General features: G+C 37.6%; 1 protein-coding gene across 13 annotated transcripts in view; it reads left to right on the top strand.

The window, feature by feature from the left end:
• Window positions 1-19,980, top strand: part of FHIT (fragile histidine triad diadenosine triphosphatase) — a 1,503,296-nt gene that overhangs the window by 557,834 nt on the left and 925,482 nt on the right. Inside the window, exon 1 of one of the 13 annotated variants that reach the window (XM_043442902.1) lies at window positions 19,819-19,859. The exons of the other annotated variants lie outside the window; for them this stretch is intronic. The gene's annotated coding sequence lies outside the window, so the exon portion shown is untranslated. Of the gene's footprint in view, window positions 1-19,818; window positions 19,860-19,980 lie in introns of those variants that run through there. 13 annotated transcript variants of the gene reach the window in all.

Here is a 19,980-nt window from a genome sequence, read left to right as displayed (position 1 = left end):
TAAAATAATTAAGTAGTCTATTAATCTTCTGGCAAACTGGGGAATTGCTAGATTATGGTACATATGTTAGCGTTTGAAACTCCTTTTAAAATTATTATTTAGTGACATGGGAAAAATGCTTAAAAGATAATTTTCAATGAAAAAGGATATAAAATTGTTTTGATATATGGTCTATAGTTGGTTTAAAACATTGACAAACAGAAAAAAGTGAAGGCACATGTGAAATAAGACTGGGAAGTTAAAAACTTGATCTATGTTTCTCTCTCTGTAATAAATTAATATGTGATTTAAAAAATCCTTTGCTGTAATTTTCAAATTGGGTACAGTGAGCAGATATTGCTTCTGTAATCATAATAGATTTCCCCCCCTTTTTCTAAAATTCGTAAGTCTTAATGAAGATTGTGGTTTTTTTTTCCAACTGGACAGAATCTTATTCTTTTACCTATTCCTATTCTGCCAACTTCTGCCTATGTTTGAAATAGAGGGTGGAATTCTCTATGAAAGTACTTAAATGGGATACAGGCAGTAATTTTATGTCATATAGGAATTTTAAGGGTTTACTGAGATCATGAATGAAAAGAGCCTAAAACAGTTCCCAACAAAAGTTAGTATCTAATTATTATCATTGACTGATTACTGCTGTGTGTTTATATTACTGATGAAAGTTCGCACATGATTTCTGTTTTAGGATCAAAAATAAGTTTCCATATTATCTGCAAGCATAAAAGTCCTAAAGACAGAAAACAAGAAATTATTTAGTGTCACTAATATGTCTGCAACTAGAAGAGTCTGAGGAAAGAGCAGAAAAAACAAACAGTAAATCTTGTTCTGATTTAAGGGATTAGATCTGATAGAGTGCCTGAAGAACTATGGATGGAGGTTCATGACATTGTACAGGAGGCAGTGACCAAGACCATCCCCTACAAAAAGAAATGCAAAAAGGCAAAGTGGTTGTCTGATGAAGCCTTACAAATAGCTGAGAAAAGAAGAGAAGCTAATGGCAAAGGAGAAAAGGAAAGATATACCCATTTGAATGCAGAGTTCCAAAGAATAACTCTGAAGAAGTTAATAACTGAGGAAGGCTATCTTAGGCTTCCTTCCTTCCTTAGGCTATCTTCCTCAGCGATCAATGCAAAGAAATAAAGGAAAACAATAGAATGGGAAAGACTAGAGATCTCTTCAAGAAAATTAGAGATACCAAGGGAACATTTCATGCAAAGATGAGCACCATAAAGGACAGAAATGGCATGGACCTAACAGAAGCAGAAGGTATTAAGAAGAGATGGCAAGAATACACAGAAGAACTATACAAAAAAGATCTTCATTTCCCAGATAATCACAATGGTGTGATCACTCACCTAGAGCCAGACATTCTGGAATCCAAAGTCAGGTGGGCCTTAGGAAGCATCACTACGAACAAAGCTAGTGAAGGTGATGGAATTCCAGTTGAGCTATTTTAAATCCCAAAAGATGATGCTGTGAAAGTGCTGCACTCAATATGCCAGCAAATTTGGAAAACTCAGCAGTGGCCACAGAACTAGAAAAGGTCAGTTTTCATTCCAGTCCCAAAGACTGTTCAAACTGCTGCACAATTGCACTCATCTAACACACTAGCAAAATAATGCTCAAAATCCTCCAAGCCAGGTTTCAACAATACGTGAACCGTGAACTTCCAGATGTTTAAGCTGGATTTAGAAAAGGCAGAGGAACCCGAGATCAAATTGCCAACATCTGTTGGATCATTGAAAAAGCAAGAGAAACATCTGGTTTTGCTTTATTGACTATTCCAAAGCCTTTGACTGTGTGGATCACAGCAAACTGTAGAAAATTCTGAAAAAGATGGGAATACCAATCACTGCCTCTTGAGAAATCTGCATACAGGTCAACAAGGAATAGTTAGAACAGGACATGGAACAACAGACTGGTTCCAAATCGGGAAAGGAGTATATCAAGGCTGTATATTGTCATTAACTTATATGCAGAGTAAACCATGAGAAACGCTGGGCTGGATGAAGCACAAGCTGGAATCAAGATTTCCAGGAGAAATATCAGTAACCTCAGATATGCAGATGATGCCACCCTTATGGCAGAAAGCAAAGAAGAACTGAAGAACCTCTTGATGAAAGTGAAAGAGGAGAGTGAAAAAGTTGGCTTAAGACTAAACATTCAGAAAACGAAGATCATGGCATCTGGTCCCATCACTTCATAGCAAATACATGGGGAAACAATGGAAACAGTGAGAGACTTTATGTTTTTGTACTCCAAAATCACTGCAGATGGTGACAGCAGCCATGAAATTAGAAGACACTTGCTCCTTGGAAGAAAATTTATGACCAACCTAAATAGCATATTAAAAAGCAGAGACATTACTTTGCCAACAAAGGTCCATCTAGTCTAAGCAATGGTTTTCCCAGTAGACATGTATGGATATGAGTCCATATATGGATATATGGACTATATATGGACTATATGGACTATATATGGACTATAGTCTATATGGACTATAAAGAAAACTGAGCGGCGAAGAATTGATCCTTTTGAACTGTGATGTTGGAGAAGAGTCTTGAGAGTCCTTTGGACTGCAAGGAGATCCAACCAGTCCATCCTAAAGGAAATCAGTCCTGAATATTCATCGGAAGGACTGATGCTGAAGGTGAAGCTCCAATACTTTGGCCACCTGATGTGAGGAACTGACTCATTTGAAAAGACCCTGATGCTGGGAAAGATTGAAGGCGAGAGGAGAAAGGGATGACAGAGGATGAGATGGTTGGATGGCATTACTGATGCGATGGACATGAGTTTTATTAGCTCCGGGAGTTGGTGATGGACAGGGAAGCCTGGCATGCTGAAGTCCATGGTTTCGCAAAGAGTTGGACACTACTGAGTGACTGAACTGAACTGATTCTACCTCCGTTACGGACAGCCATCATGCACAGGCTGGAGAAATTGTTTCGGCAGAATTACGGTCATTTGAAAACTGTAAATCTTTTGCAAGTTAGGATCATAATCTGTTCACCCCGTAAAGCCAGTCCTGGGCTTTCTGTGGATAACTGATTCCGTGTGTGCAACTTGAAACAGGAAGGGCACGATAAGGGCCTGGAAACTGTTCAACTCTAGATTACATGGTATTTTGGAGACCTCCTTTCAGGAAAATCTGTCAGTTACATGGCCAATCAGATTGCAAGACTGATACTTGCTAATTTTGCATTCCACCAGATGATTATATGTAATTCATCTTGTGATTTGGCAATAAAGATTTCTTTTACTTTCCTGCTCAATAGATTGGCTTCATTCAGTTGCTAGATGAAAATAGGATTGTGTTGCAAAACATATAAATGATTTGGCAAATGTGATTTTTTAATTTATTTTTTAATTGGAGGAAAGTTGCTTTACAATATTGTGTTGGTTCCTGCCATACAACAATGTGAATCAGCCATAAGCAAATATGATTTTATATGCCAAAAAATATCCATTAGCAGATTTTATGATAAGTGTCCTTGAAGGGAAATATGATGAATTTGCATCTGATTTAGATCTTCTCTAAACAACCTGACAACAGCAGAAAAGGAAAAAGCAAGCCGTCGACAGTTTTATTGTTCAGATGGTATTAATGGGTTCTTGAGAGACTTGTGATAGTGGCATCTTTTAGTAATTTCCTGTGTTTGAAGGGTATCGGTAGGGATTTACAGGGGATGGTCATGATCCATGTTTCCAAAGCATGTCAAAGAGAGGTTGTAGATCTTTTATCCTCTTGTCTGGCATGTATGTAATGACAGATAGTGGCCACGGTTAAGTTGTTGGGTAACTCATTTTCATTACATTCTTTAACCAAAGAATTTGGTGACACATTAGATGTTTCTGCCTATCTTGAGTCCTCCGTCCTGTCTATTATTGTAGACTGTAAGCTCCATAATGAAACTATTTCTAACTGGTTCTCCTCTGTAGCACTCCCTAGCCTGGTAGCACTCCCCCCAAAAATGTAGAGCAAATACATAACAAAAAATGAACCTAATGGTTATCTTAGCTATCCATTCATCTATCTGTCCATCCATCCATCCATCCATCTCTCCTCCCATCCATCTTTCAAGATTGCTGTTTTCTCTAGGTTTTTGCTGACACAAAGTCTCACCCTTTGTTTCTTTGCTTTGGAATGTGATCATTTACATTCTCCACAACTGAGGGGTTGTCAAATATACATAGTAAAAATAAACATGGTCAATACACCTTGTAAAAGTAAACTTGAAGTGAAGCTATAATTTACTAATGCACAGTCATTGATACACTGAAGAAAAGAAATGATATACAACTTTGGCCAGGTAGATATATGAGCCATTTCAAAATATCTCAGCAAAACTTTCTGAAAGGGCTCATCTGAAGTGTCTAATCTACTTCTCCCTGATCCCCATCCTTACCTGCTATTCACATTTGCTTTTCTTAAATGTATTTGATTTGTGACAAGTTGGGAGCCACTTTCTCTTTTCTGAGGTGATCTTTGAAGAATGATGTACTTTACTGCAGCCTGTTTAGATTGTTTATCTGTATTTAAAGCCCAAGCCAGGTATTGTGTTTTACCTTTAAGATAAAATCAATAAAGAGTTGAAAAGAAGCAGAGTAATCCTTGAACATTCCTAAACAATTGTCTTCCTTTACTTCTAAAAAGGAACACTGCTTAATCTTACTTATTTGAAACTGCTTTCTCAGGGTTCATTTAGCTGTGATCTTACCTTTATTCAAACATGCAGAAGCTAAAAATGGTACAAAGAAAGTTTATTCTAATCCAGACACATTTGGAAGGCAGTGTCGTTACTAAATGCTGTTGGTCTTGATAAGCTCTTTGATAAGCTGAGATCAGATTTTATCACAGAGATAGATGTAGTTCATTGGTAAAGAGTGTAACCTGATGCTTATACTCCCTTGGTATCAGTGGGAGATTTGTTCCAGAGCACCCCCCTCAGATATCAAAATCCATGAGTGTTCAAGTCCCCTATGAAAAACGGGGTAGTATTTGCATATAACCTCCACAATCCTCTGTTATACATTAAATCATCTCTAGATTACTTATGGGCTTCCCAGGTGGCTCAGTGGTATAAGAATCCACCTGCCCATGCAGGAGACATGAGTTAATTCCCTGGGTCGGGAAGATCCCCTGGAGGAGGAAATAACAACCCACTCCAATATTTTTGCCCAAAGAATCCCACGGACAGAGGAGCCTAGTGGCTACAGTCCATGGGGTCAGAAAGAGTCTGACACAACTGAGTCACTGAGCAGGCTCGCACTAGATTACTTATAATCCCTAATACAATGTAAATGCTATGTAAACTGTTGTAAATACAATGCAAATATTTTGTAAATAGTTGCTGATGTGCAGCAAATTCAGATTTTGCTCTTTGGAGTTTCTGGAATTTTTGAAAAATATTTTCAATCTGTGTTTGGTTAAATCCTCAGATGCAGACTTAGAAGGTTTATTGTATAGGGGTACAACCAATACATAAATACATAATTATTACTACCTTCGGGAAAGGGCTAACTATGGTGATGCTGCTAGAAGCTGGTGAGTTAGACAAACTGAAATTTTTATGTAATATCCAAATCTCATTGTCAATCTTATCCTACCCAGTTGATTTTCAGAGTTTTTGAAAAGAAAAATTACGGAGTAATTTGAGCTTCCCTTCTCCCTTTATTGGGCTTCCTCTGTTCCTGAGGCAGAGACATTGGCTGTCAATCAGATATTCAAGAATATGGGGACAGGAGTGAGAAAAGGAGGCCTGGATAATTCACCTGAGAAGTGTTATCCATCATCCATGTGTACTGTATGGCAGTGGGTGGTCAGGAAGAGAGGATCATTTGTAACTTTCAGGTGTTGGAGATGGTAGTGAGGGAAGAGATTAAAGCATTTTAGTTTTCAAAGGCAGTGGTTGTAGAGAATTAAGGATTTCTGCGTAGCTGCAATGAAGCGTCTGGTGCCAGTCTTGACGTTCTTTCGTGAAGAGCTATAAAATTAGATTAAATATATGAGGCAACTATTTCTCAGAGTTGACTATCAGACAATGCAGGACTTTGAAAGAAGGTAACACTTGAGGTAGGCCTTGGTTTTCTGCCTGAGGGTCCATTCACTGCACCAGAAACTAAGTTATATTTTTTACTTATCAATCAGTTAAAAAAAAAAAAAAAAGAATGCAGTCAATTTGGAGGAACTATAGTCTCCCATGCACTATACCCTGAAATTAATTCCAGCTGGATTAAGGCAATACATGTATAAAATTAATCATTAGAAAGCTAGAAAGGAAGTGAATGTTTATCCCAACGACAGTGAGAGAGGTAAAAAGAAAAGATCACAAAAGAAAAGCATCATGGATTTGACTCCATTAAAAGTAAACTTCTGTTTGTCAAAAAATCAAAACCGAAACAGAGATACACATGTGCAGTAAATATGAGATAGGAGTGCCTAAAGATCTTAAAAGGCCAAGAGCTCATACTGATTGGTAACAATGCAAGATTCCAGTTGTTAAATTAAATGGGAGGTCCGGCATCTAGCCTTTTCCTTCCTAAAGCCTTTGTTTTTAAACTTTTCCTGCTCAGTGGAAGAACTCAATTGCCCAAGGTCTCTTCTTGCTTGCTATTTCATCACTCCTACCTCTGAGCCTCAGCGGGGACCTGGCCTCACATTCCATTGCATGGCCTGCCTGGGGCCCTCTGTCTCTTACATGCACTCCTTAGTGATGTTTCTATGAGCTCTAAAAATTGGGGGTTTCCCAGTAATATTGTTCTGTGGTATTTGTTATTAGGTATTGGTGTTTCCTACTCATTTTTTATTGGAGATGTGATAGTTTCATTTCTAGAAAGAAAATGTGACATATTTCCCTTTCTGACTTCCTACCTTCTCTGAAAAATTGGATGCTTCAAGTGTGTGTGTATGTGTGTGTTCAGGGTACAGACTTGGGAGGAGTAATAAAGGAAGTAATGTGAGGAGGTCTGCCCCAGCATTACCTCATTTTCTGATCTGCTGGGAGCAGAAAAATTAGTGTGATAACCTGAGGGAACTCACAACCAGGTGAGCCTATGTTCTGAGCCACGTTTTGGTAAATCACATTGAGCAAGGTTTTACCTGTTTCTCCTGTGTTCATTTGCAGGAGTGTGCACTTAATGGGTAGGTCTGCTCCATTGTACAGCCCCGAAGAAAATATACATAAGCATTCATTCATTCATTTATTCATCCATAGGGCAAACCCACCATGTTCAAGGTACTTCATTTTCATATAGTCAACTACTTAGAAGAAAGGGATCAATTTTTCATAAACTATGAACCACCTAAATTTAGCCAGGATGAAATGGACATCCTGAGTAACCATTAACACAGTTGAGATAATATTTAAAATTCTCCCCACAAAGAACTCTCTAGGAACACATTGTTTCACTGGAGAAGTCCACCAAATGTTTTGAGAAGAATTAATATCAATTTTACATAATCTCAGAAAATAGAAGAGATAGGAACACTGCCTAAAAGACCACAAAAAGATATTCCAGCCCAATATCTCTTGTGAACTTTAACACAGAAATACTCAAGAAAATATTAGCAAATGAAGTCCAACAATGTGTAAAAAGAATTATGTACCATGACCAAATGGGATTTAACACTGGTATTCAAGGATGGTTGAACACTTTAAAATGGATCACTGTAATCTACCATATGGATAAGCTAAAGAAAAAAAATGATATGATCATATCTATTAACTTAGAACAAGCATTTGACAAAATTCAACATTCACTTAAGAAAAAAAATGATATGATCATATCTATTAACTCAGAACAAGCACTTGACAAAATTCAACATTCACTTATAATAAAAATTGTTGGCAATTTAGGAATAGAGATGAATTACCTCAACTTGATAAAGAGAATCCAAGACTGGGAACATGACAAGGATGTTCACTCTCATTAGTCCTAGTCTACATGGTACTGGAAGTTCTAGTACCATGGAAAGTAGGACGCATTCAGATTGGAAAGGAATGCGTAAAACTAGCTCTATTTTCACATGACAGGATTTCCGACCTAGAAAATCTCTAGGAATCTGCAACAAATACAGAAACTCCCAGAACTAATAAGTGGGTTCAGCAATTAACCCACAAATTAATTGTATTTCCGTACGCTAACAGTAAACATGCAGAAACCAAAAATTTAAACACAATACCATTTATAATAGTTCCAAAGAAAATGAAATATTATATACACACTTAACAAAATTCACTCAGGATTTGTTTTTGCTGAAAATTACAAAATGCTGATAAAAGAAATCCAAGAAGAGCTTCCAATATATGTTGGAAGTCTCAACATAGTACAGATATAAGTTCTCCCCAAATTAATCCAAGGTTTAATGCAATTCCTAAAAAAAAATTCCTACCAGCTTATTCTAAAATTTATATGTGAAGATACAGGCCCTATAATAGCTAAAACAATTATGTAAAAGTGAAAGTCACTTAGTCGTATCTGACTCTTTGTGACCCCATGGACTATACAGTCCATGAAATTCTTCAGGCCAGAATACTGGAGTGTGTAACCTTTCCCGTTTCTATGGGATCTTCCCAACCCAGGGATCAAACCCAGGTCTCCCGCATTACAGGCAGATTTTTTACCAACTGAACCACAAGGGAAGCCCAAGAATACTGGAGTGAGTAGCCTATCCCTTCTCCAGGGGATCTTCCTGACCCAGGAATCCAACGAGGGTCTCCTGCATTGCAGGCAGATTCTTTACCAACTGAGCTAAATCATGGCATAGAATAATAAAGTAGGAGGAATCACTCTATCCAATATCAAAGCTACCTTTATTGCCATAGTAATGAAGCCAATAAGAAATTGGCAGAGGACAGATGGAACACAATGGAGGATCCAGAAGTAGATCATCAAACATGCTCAAATCATTTTTGGCAAAGGTGCAAAGGCAACTCAGTGGAGGAAACCCAGGCTTTTAAAAAAGAAATGATGTTGGACCATGGACATCCATTGGCAAAAAACAAACAAAAACATTGATCTAAACTTTATACCTTATACAGAAACTAACTCAGATGGATTACAGACTTAAATGTATAGGGTAAAATTACAAAAAATTTAGACAAATACACATAAGAGATCTAAGTCTAGGTCTTGGGATCTCAATCTAGGCATAGAATTCATAGACTTCACACCAAAAGCATAAATCCGTAAAAGGAACAATAGATAGATTGGACTCAACAAAACTGAAACTTTTTCTCTGTGAAAGCCATGTGAAGAGAATGAAAAGACAGTCTCTAAGCTGGAAGAAATATTTGCAAACCACCTATTCCACAAAGGACTAGTATCTAGAATATGTAAAGAACTCCTAAAACTCAAAAATAAAAAAGCAAGCAATTAATTAGAAAATGGGCATAAGATATGAATAGTCATTTCACTGAGGAAGATGTGCAGATGGAAAATAAGCCCACTACAAGATATTTCACATCACTAGCCATCAGAGAAACACAAATTAAAACCATAATGAGCTATTGCTTCACATCTGTCAGAATAGTTAAAATAAAAAATAATGACAACACCAAAAAATGATGAGGATGCAGAGAAACTGTTCACTCATACATTGTTAGCAGGGATGTAAAATGACACAGCCACTCTGGGAAACAATCTGGCAGTTTCCTACAAAACTAAACATACAACTGCCATATGACCCAGCAAGTGTACTCTTGAGCATTGATTTCAGAGAAGTGAAAATTCATGTTCACATAAAAACTTGTTACATAAATGTTCATAACAGCATCATTCATAATAGCCAAAATCTGGAACTAACCCAGATGTTTCTAACAGATGAGTGGTTAAATAAACTGTGATACCCATGGAATTCTACTCAGCAATCAAAATGAATGAACTACTGATACATGTAGTCAGCAACTTGGGTGATTCTCCAGAGAGCTGTGTTGAGTGAAACAAGCCATTCCCAATAAATTACATATTTTATTTTTAGGGTTTCTTTGTTTTTCAATTTTTAAAAATTGAAGTATAGTTGATTTACAGTTGTGTTTCTGATATATAACAAGGTGTTTCAGATATATATATATATATATATATATGTATATACATATACATGTATATGCATTCATACATATGTATATACATGTATATCCATTCTTTTTCATTTATAGGTTATTACTAGATATTGAATATAGTTTCCTGTTCTATACAGTAGGGCCTTTTTGTTTACCTGTTTTTACATATAGTGCTTTATATCTGCTAATTCCTAATTTATCCCTCCCTGCTTTCCCCTTTAGTAATGATAAGTTTGTTTTCTATGTCTGTGAGTCTGTTTCTGTTTTGCCAATAAGTCCATTTGAATCATATTTTAGATTCCACATGTAAGTTATGAAATTATATACTTTATGGTTCCATTTAAGTGACATGTTTAAATTACAAAGTTTTAGAAATGGAGGACAGGCTAGGGATTGCCAGGGCTTAGGGATGGAGCTGAGGGAGAGGAAGTGAAAGGTGGGTGAGATCATAAAAGCACAAGATGAAGGATCCTTGTGTGGTGTTAGATCTGCTCAGTATCTTGACTGTGGTGGATTCACCAACCTACACAGGTTATAAAATTGTTTTGAACTTGATACATGTACAGATACACATAATGAAATGAGTACAAGTAAAACTGGGATTTGGAGAATTCTAAATAAGATTGGTGTATTGTATTAATGTCAATATCCTGGCTCTGCTATTATACTATGGTTTTGAAAAGTATTGCCACTGGAGGAAACTGGATAAAATATACACAGGATCTGATTTATTTTTTATAATTGCATATGAATCTGCAATTATCTCAATCATTTTTCCATTAAAATTATGTCTATAAAACTCTTTTGAAAAATTATATGTAAGAATATATATAATTTTGAGCACTTACTATGTGTCAAGTACTGTTCTAATGACTTTATATCATTATTAACCCCATTTCGTTCCCAAGCAGCAATATTATTCCTACTTTCCAGGAAACCAAGACACAGATTAAGCAACTAGTCCAAAGTCACAAGCCTAGTCAGTGGCAGAATCTGGATTAGAACCCAAGAATTTTTGGTTCCAGCATCTACAACACTAATAAGTTATTTTTTCTCTTTGCCTAGAGACTAGTTTTAGTTGAGGTCATGAGGAAGGCCTATGGAGAAAATGACACTTTGAGCTTCGTTAGAGGGCTGATTATGGTCTATGTATTGTATAAATTGTGCTGTAAAGCAGCAGAAATTTAATACGTATTTGTTGAATTAGTAAGTGACTTACCTTCTTTAAACCACTAGTTGATTCCTTCAGTTACTGATTATCTGCCAGGAGCCCAGGGTTTGCAAAATGAGAAAACACAGGACCCAGGCAGTCAGCTCATCTTGCCTTCTCAACTGTGGTCAGTGTTTCCAAAGGGGATCTATTGGCATTCTAGGCAGTTCTGTTCTATGCTGTGAGGAGATAACACACTGTGGAACGTTTAGCAACATTTAGAATGTCCTCCAGATATCAATATTGCCCTCAATTACCAGGATGTTGAAACATCTCCCCCTGCCCACCACACGTACCATTTCCTAGTTCCCCCATAAGGATCCTCGTGGAGAACCAATATACTTAAATCTCTGGTTATCAAAGTTCAAAGAATTCATACAACGGAACTGCGAGATTCACAAGAGGGACATTCCATTTTTCCCCCTTGGCATGCCTCCATGCATGCGATAGAAATAGATCTTCCTTGCCTTCACAGTGGTTCTGTTTCAATCTGGTCTGAAGTGTTCATCTTGCTCTTTTGCTTTTTGTCCTGCTTGTTCTTTTTGATGGACATGAAGAAGTTTCTCCTTTCAGAGACAAGCTGCTGAGCACGCACCATGTAGCACACCCCAAACCAAGCTTTCAATCTCAGTAGAAGAAAAACATCTGAAAGGGAAACATATTAATGCATTATTTTTGTAAACATGAAAAACATCTCTTGGAAGGGCAATTTTCTCTTGTTGACTGGCAGAAAAACAGCAGTGTTAATTATGTTGCCTTGTTAAATCTGAAAGAATGTGGTGAACACTGGGAACTTTTCTAATTGCCTTTGTGGAAGGCATCTGAGGGATCAGAAGTCATCTCTGTCAGAGGAATGCTAAGACAGCTGTGTATCCCTTCAGAGGCACTGGTCTGAATGTGCTCGGGGGAATATCGGTGAGCTTGAGCCCATGGACTTTTGGGCAAAACTCATGGGTAAGTGAGGGTGGGAAAAGGCAGAATCTCTGCTTCAGTTTCTGAACACTGGCTGTTTCTTTCCTTTTCCCATGAAGAGAAGGAAAGGGGATACATCTGGACAGAGTGTCTGGGCTTCCCAGATGGTGCTAGTGGTAAAGAATCCACCTGCCAATACAGGAGACATAAGAGATATGGGTTCGATCTCTGGGTCCGGGAGATCCCCTGGGGGAGGGCATGGCAACCCACTCCAGTATTCTTGCCTGGAGAATCCCCGTGGACAGAGGTGCCTGGAGGGCTACAGTCCATGCATCACAAAGAGTCAGACGTGACTTGAGGTGACTTAGCATGCAAGTACACAGAGTTACCTGCATCCATTTGAGTGCTGGTGTCTGCACCCTTATCTTTGCCCATAGTGGCAGATAAGCTTTCCCGCCATCAAAATGGGAAGAACAAGTCTTGCCCCCCACCCCCCCCAACCCCCCTTAGTACAGTTCTTTCAAAAGAGCCCAGGCAAAGTGTGAAATTTAAATAGAAAAACAAAAACCAGATGATGACTTGCATAAGAAATGGAAGCATTGCATTGCTTTCCCATAAATCTAGCTCCAGGGTAGAAGTTTGGGAGGGAAGAATACCCTGGAATGTAGAAGAATGCCACTCAAGGTGAAAACAGGAGTTCAGAGGCCCAGCTTTTGTACCCTGTTTGAATTTCAGATGAGATAAAACCAGCAGCTCTGCTAAGTTGCAGTGCAAAGGCTTACATGGCTTCTTGAGAAAAGCAATTTATTTTAGATTATAGCACAGCAGCTATCATTTAAACTGCTAGCGATTGTAATTGAACTCAGAACCAACCGTCTCTGTGAACACAGGGTGCAGTAATGTTACCCAGGCTTTTCTGAATAATGTGGATGCCAGGCCTTCAAGACAGATGGGCATGGTAGCCCCAAAATCGAACTACTAGTATCTTGCCAGCCTTCCCACAACCAGCCTATTTAAAAATACTTTCTGGGAAATGTACCTAGCTAGGTATTAAAATATGTACTTGCTATACATTTTGGAGATATTAATATGAAACAGCCAGGAGGCAGCAATCTTCACAAAATTAGAGAAGATGCAATTGCACTAGGAAACTTTTTGTTCAGTTTTCATCTTTATTTAAGATCATGATGGGGCTTGTGAGGGGAGGGGTGAGGGGAGAGGGGTTGTGTGCAGGGACAATCCAGTATGGAGAGAAGGGCCCCTTTTGATACTGGAAAATCTTCGATTTGATAATGAAGAAGGTGTGCTTACCCTCCAAACCTCAGAACGTCATCCTGTCATTAAGTCCGAATGAATGTTCAGTTGTTCTGTTGGAGAAAAACGTTGTGTCTCATCTCCATGCACTGCCTTTGCTCCCTTCTTGTAAATAAATCCAGTTATAGAAAACTCACTATTTCTCCAGAGTTGTCCAGACACTCAGAAACAACAATTTCATCCAGGTTCAACTATTTATTTTTGTTTTTAGTAAAAGAGCTTGACATAGTGCACTTGCTCCTTTTATGACTTTCTTTTTTGTTTTGCTTTTATGAAAGCAACAACCAGCACATAGTTTGCAAATCAAGTAGTCCAGAAACACTTATAATGAAAATGGACAATTCCTAATGCTACCCTTTCCCTTCTTATTGCCCTTCCTAAATGCAAGTAAAAGTGATAGTCACTCAGTAGTGTCTGACTCTTTGTGACCCCATGGACTCTAGCCCACCAGGCTCCTCTGTCCATGGGATTCTCCAGGCAAAAATAGTGGAGTGGGGAGCCATTCCCTTCTCCAAGGGATCTTCCTGACCCAGGGATCAAACCCGGGTCTCTTGCATTGCAGGTAGATTCTTTACCACTGAGCACCCTCTGTAATTCATTCCTGGTTTTCTCTGCATATTTCTAATTAATCTTTTATCAATTTCACATGCTATATACTGATTTTCTAATAATAAAGAAAATTTATCTTATTTATCACCTTTTCACATTTTCCCACTAATAACAGGACATTATTTGCAACTTCCATTGCTCTTCCAACTTTTAATTTTTAAAATTTATGTATTTTTAAATTGAAGTATAGTTGATATACCATATTCTGTGTTACAGGTGTACGGTATAGTGATTCACAGCTTTTAAAGGTTATACTCCGTTTGTGCAGTAGGGTGTGAGTGCTCAGCTGGTCCCACTCTTTGCAACCCATGGACTGCAGCCTGCCCGGCTCCTCTGTCCATGGAATTTTCCAGTCAAGAATACTGGTGTGGGTGGGTATTTCCTACTCTAGAAGATCTAACTGACCCAGGAATGGAACCTGCGTCTCTTCTGTCTCCTGCGTTGGTAGGCAGATTCTTTACCACTAAGCCACTTGGGAAGCCCCCTTCTCTTATGGTTATTATAAAATGTTGGCTATATTGCCTTATTGTACAATATATCCTTGTATTAATAGCTTATTTTATACCTAATAGTTTGTACCTCTAATTTCCTGTAACCACTGTTTGTTCTTTGTATCTGTCTCATCATTTTTGTTATATTCACTAGTTTGTTTTATTTTTTATATTCCACATATAAGTGATTTCATACAGTACTTCTCTTTCTCTGTCTGACTTGCTGCACCTACCACAATATCCTTCAAGTCCCTCCATGTTGTTGTAAAGGCACAACTTTCATTCTTTTCATGGCTAAGTAGTATCCCATTTTGTGTGTATGCGTGTATCTCACATCTTCTTTATCCATTCACCTGTTGATGCACACTTAGACTGCTTCCATATCTTTGGTCTTGACACTTCTAGGTCACATTTAAATGGTCTGTCAGTCTAGTCAGCATCTTTAACTTTTCTCCATAGATGAGGTATGAGTGCTCACATCCCTTTCTCCACTATTCTTTTCCCTCTTTCCCTTTCAGTTCTCATTCAACTATACCATTATTTTTGCATTATCAAATTTAATTTACTTTTGCTTTGTCACCAGAGTGGTTTTTCTTTGTGTTTTTTTCCAAAATTGAATGTAATGAAAAAGATTTGCATCATTATGACTTGGCTAAATTATTTACTACCGACTCAGATGGTTTCTATGATTTCAGTGTCACAACTCCTGTGATACACGAAGGAGCCTGTGTCTTGAGTCAGGTTCAAATGGATTCTTTTTCTTTGTCATTTGTCAAAATCATGCCATCTTTTAGCGTGTGTAATATATCTTTTAAGTCTTTCTTATAAGCTTACCTATGCTTGATATTACTGGAATTTCTGATGTCCTCTTGCCTCTCCTGAGTGCATGCTTCTGTCACATCTTCAGGTTTTCCGAAACTTGTGCTGTGCAAAGTCACTTCAATCGTGTCCGACTCTATGCGACACTATAGACTGTAGCCAGACTCCTCTGTCCATGGAATTCTTCAGAGAAGAATGCTGGAATGGCTTGCCATTTCCTTCTCCAGGAGATCGTCCTGACCCAGGGACTGAATGCATGTCTCCTGCATTGGCAGGCGGTTTCTTTACCGCTAGCGCCAACAGGGAAGCCACTCCATATTTGGACTTTCTATTCTGTGTTTCTCCCTATTTCTCGTTAGATCTCCACGTTTGTCTCGTTTAGATGGGTTGTTTTCTAGATCTTCGCTACTGTCTGTTAGCAGCCAACACTGCTACCGCTGACTCTGCTCCTACTCTGATCCTTCCCCCTCTATAGGCTACCTTTTCTGGGAGGAGTGGGGGTATTCTTACGAGGCTATTAGGAATTTCTCTGTAACCTCAGTTTTCTAACGCTTTGCAATTCATTCTCCTTGACATTGACTAGATTCCTGTGTTTTGAAGATTCATGCCTCCTGTTAGCTCAGGGAAATTTTCTGTGATTTCTTGCCCTCCAGTTTTGTTTTTCTCATTCTGAAACTTCTATTAGTCCACATCTAGATCTCATGGATCAATCATCTATATATCATACTTTTTTCTCACATATTGTACCTTTAATACATATTCTGGGAGATTTCTCTAAGTTTGTCATTAAGCTATCTATTGAATTTTTTGCTTAGGTAATCATGGGTCATTGGGTAAAGAATCTGCCTGCAATGCAAGAGACACAGGAGACGTGGATTCGATCCCTGAGTTGGAAAGATCCCCAGGAGGAGGAAAATGGCAACTATTCTAGTATTCTTGCCTGAAAAACCCCATGGATAGAAGAGCCTGGTGGCCTACATTCCAAAGAGTCGCAAAGAGTTGGTCACAACTGAGCAACTACGTACAAGCTCATAATTCCTGAGGGATCCTTCTTTTATCTGATTATTCCTTTTAAATATAACTTTGGTTTTGTTTCAGTTACCAAATCTCCTCAAGTGATTCTTGAGGATATTAAAAAGATTTTCTTATTTATTTATTCTATTATTTTGTAAAAATATATTAACTGATTTCATTACTTTTAAACATACTTATTTTATTATTTTTAAAAAATGTTTGTTTATTTATTTAGGCTGTGCTGGATCTTAGTTGTCACAGTGGGTTTTCCTTTGTGTCACGTGGGATCGGCGAGGACTTTAGTTTTTGGCACACAAGCTCTGGAGCACATAGGCTCAGTAGCTGTAGTTCCGAGGCTTGGTTGCTCCCCCTTACATAGGATCTTGTTTCACTGACCGGGTGTGAATCCTAGTTGGATTCTTAACCACTGGACCACCAGGGAAGTCCCTGATTTTCTTTTGTAAGTTTGTATCTTTTTTCCCTAAATTGTCATATTTCCATGGTGTCATGTTTTCTGCTATTTTGCTTGCTCGTCTTATTTTCTTTCTTTCTTTCTTTTTTTTCATTTATTTTTATTAGTTGGAGGCTAATTACTTTACAATATTGTAGTGGTTTTTGTCATACATTGACATGAATCAGCCTCATCTTATTTTCTGTGCTGGCCTTTCTCGGCATGTTAGATTTCTGGTGATCTGTAGTTATATGTAAAAGAATAAGGTAATATAAGGGCTGTTTGCTAACCCTCAGAAGGTAGATGGGTCTTGTAAATGGCATGCTTAAAGGGTCCAAGTTTAGAGTGTGTGCATGGGAATGGGGTGGGGAGGATCTTGACTTGCCAGAGGGAGGTTTTAACACCCATGATAATGGTCTAACTTCTGCCCAGACAAATTTTTACTGCCTTGAACCTAGTGGTGGCTTTAGGTCAACCCACCTGGAGAGCCAGGAGGGCGGGAATTCTACGTTATGTATACTGACTTGTAACTTGTAACCCTCTTTCCAGCTCTTCCACTCTCTGGTTTACTCACTAATTCTGAGAATTGAGTTTTTCTGGGGTAGTGTCAGGCGGTATGCTTTCTCCTTTGCTGAAACCCCTTTTTAGGTTGTGGTTTCCTTTGCTGTGGCTTCTAAGTCAACAGACTTTTATTGAAATCACTCACCTTCTAACGGCTTCTTCCCATTCTCTTTGTGGTTATGGGTTAACACTTATGGGCTCCTTTAGTATCATTCAGAAGTAACTTTGGGTGAGAAAGGAGGTAAAATGGGTTTTCTTAGTCCACCAGTGTGAACCAGAGCACGTTCTTTTAAAAAAAGAGAGTGTGATTTTTCATAAGCCACATCCTCCAGCTTTTCATTTTATTTTCAACAGTTTGTTAATCTGACACTTGATCAGCAGTCACAGAAAGTTGCACAAACATATCACTTACTAAATGGAGCCCATAGAACATATACTTATGGGGAAAAAAAAGCGTTCTTCTATTTTCTCTATGTCTCTTAACTGATTTTGCAAGGAGTTTTGTTTTGTTAGGCTTTAGTGAATTCAGAAAGGCTATTAACTTGCTTAAAAGTTGTATTTTATTTTATTTATTAAAGAAAACATAATTGGATGTCTTTAATAAAAATGTTTCCCTTCTTACTCAATAGATAAATGGGCAAAGACCTCAAGAGTAGATGTTCCAAATGAGAAACACAATTTGTAACAAATATATGATGCTGTTCAATGACAGAGTCAAATTAAAATAGGGTAAGATGAACAAAGATTTAAAAATATGATAATTACTGGGAAAGCACGATAAGATGAATACTTTTATATACCTTTGGTACAAACAAGAAAATCTGGTACCAACTTTCAGGTACTTTAAAAGGTTTATAATACTTAAGCTACTGATTCCCCACTTTAGGAATTAAAATTAAGAAAATAATCAAGGATTAAGATGGAGGTTTATTTTTCAAATGCTCATTACAACATTATCAGTTCAGTTCAGTTGCTCAGTTGCGTCCGATTCTTTGTGACCCCATGAACCGCAGCACGCCAGGCCTCCCTGTCCATCACCAACTCCAGGAGTCCACCCAAACCCATGTCCATTGAGTCGATGATGCCATCCAACCATCTCATCTTCTGTCGTCCCCTTCTCCTCCTGCCCTCAATAGCAAAACCCTAAATTACATAACATACAGAAAAAAAATATAAAAAAATATAAAATATATAAATATAAAATATAAAAATATAAAAAATATAAAATATATAAAAAATATAAAAATATTTAAAAAATATAAAATCTATACCACGGAATACAGTCCATACATTAAAAGGATGTTTACAAATAGCTGTTAACTATTTAAATGCTTAGATGTAATTTAGATGAAAAGGAAATCTAGAAATGACATATAAATTAATATATATATTAATGACATTATATATATATTAATGACATATACATTAATGACATATATATTAATGACATATATATCAACCATTTGAAAAGAAATAAAAAACAAGAAGGAACTATGCTGAAATTTTAACTGTGGTTGTCTTTTGTTGGTAGAATAGTGTGATATATTTTCTTTCTCTACTCATTAATATTTTGTTGTATTTTCCAGGTATTTTATACTGAATATGCTTGGGTTTGAGAGGAGAAAAAGGAAAAACACTTTAAATCATGCATGTCTGAAAGTAAACCTTTTAAAAATGCCACCAAATGACCCATATGGCTTCTCCATGTGAACTCTTTACCTTTTTCTATCACAGAATCGAGAGTGGATTCTATAAAGCAGTGTATGAAGTGTTTTCCATTATTGAAACTATCTCTCAGATGTATCTGGAAAAGCTAGCTGGTATATTATGTTAGGTTTGCTGCTTTTCTCTCTGTTTCTCTATCTCACAAAGTCTGATTTATGTCAACATTAGCTACAGAAATATTCAGATTCTCTAGAAAGGGGAAACACAGTTGTATCTTTGACTGGAATTAGAGATGAAGTGATAAACAGTAGACTGTGAGGCCGACCCTCAGCTTTAGTCCTGACTGACTCACTTGGTGACTGTTCTGAGTGTTCTCTTGTGAAAAATGAGAGCATTGCATTGGATGGTCTCAAAGGTCCTTATAATTCTTTTGCTGTGAGTTTGCAAATATCTTACCCTGGCATAGAGCAGATGAAACTAAAATACAGAAATGACTCAGTGAGAAGCATGCGTTCTACTGGTATGTTACTTTGCTATTTTCTGTGCTTTAAAAAGAGCACTTTGGCTTTGTGAAGTAGTAGATTTACATGTCCATTTGGAAGGTGAGAAAAACAGAGACACTAATAAGCCTGGTGTAAAAGGCACAATTGCCGAGATTTCTAGCTGTATTTTGGGTCTTGGAGGGACATCCTTTGCTCTCAGAAGCATAGTACGGACTGGGGTATTTTTACCCACAGAATACAAAGGTAAGGTGGACAGATGATTTGTTTTGGTGCATTTGTTTCCCCTCCTCAATAATATGTATAGTCAGTGGAATTTTGTGTAAAAACAGAAATCTTTTTTGGGACTGGTGCTAGTGCTTTGTTC

This window comes from Cervus canadensis, chromosome 22 (assembly GCF_019320065.1).
Source record: "Cervus canadensis isolate Bull #8, Minnesota chromosome 22, ASM1932006v1, whole genome shotgun sequence".
In the NCBI taxonomy this organism is placed as follows: Eukaryota; Metazoa; Chordata; class Mammalia; order Artiodactyla; family Cervidae; genus Cervus; species Cervus canadensis.
Note: the sequence above shows the minus strand (reverse complement) of the source record. Positions and strands in the feature narration are given on the sequence as shown.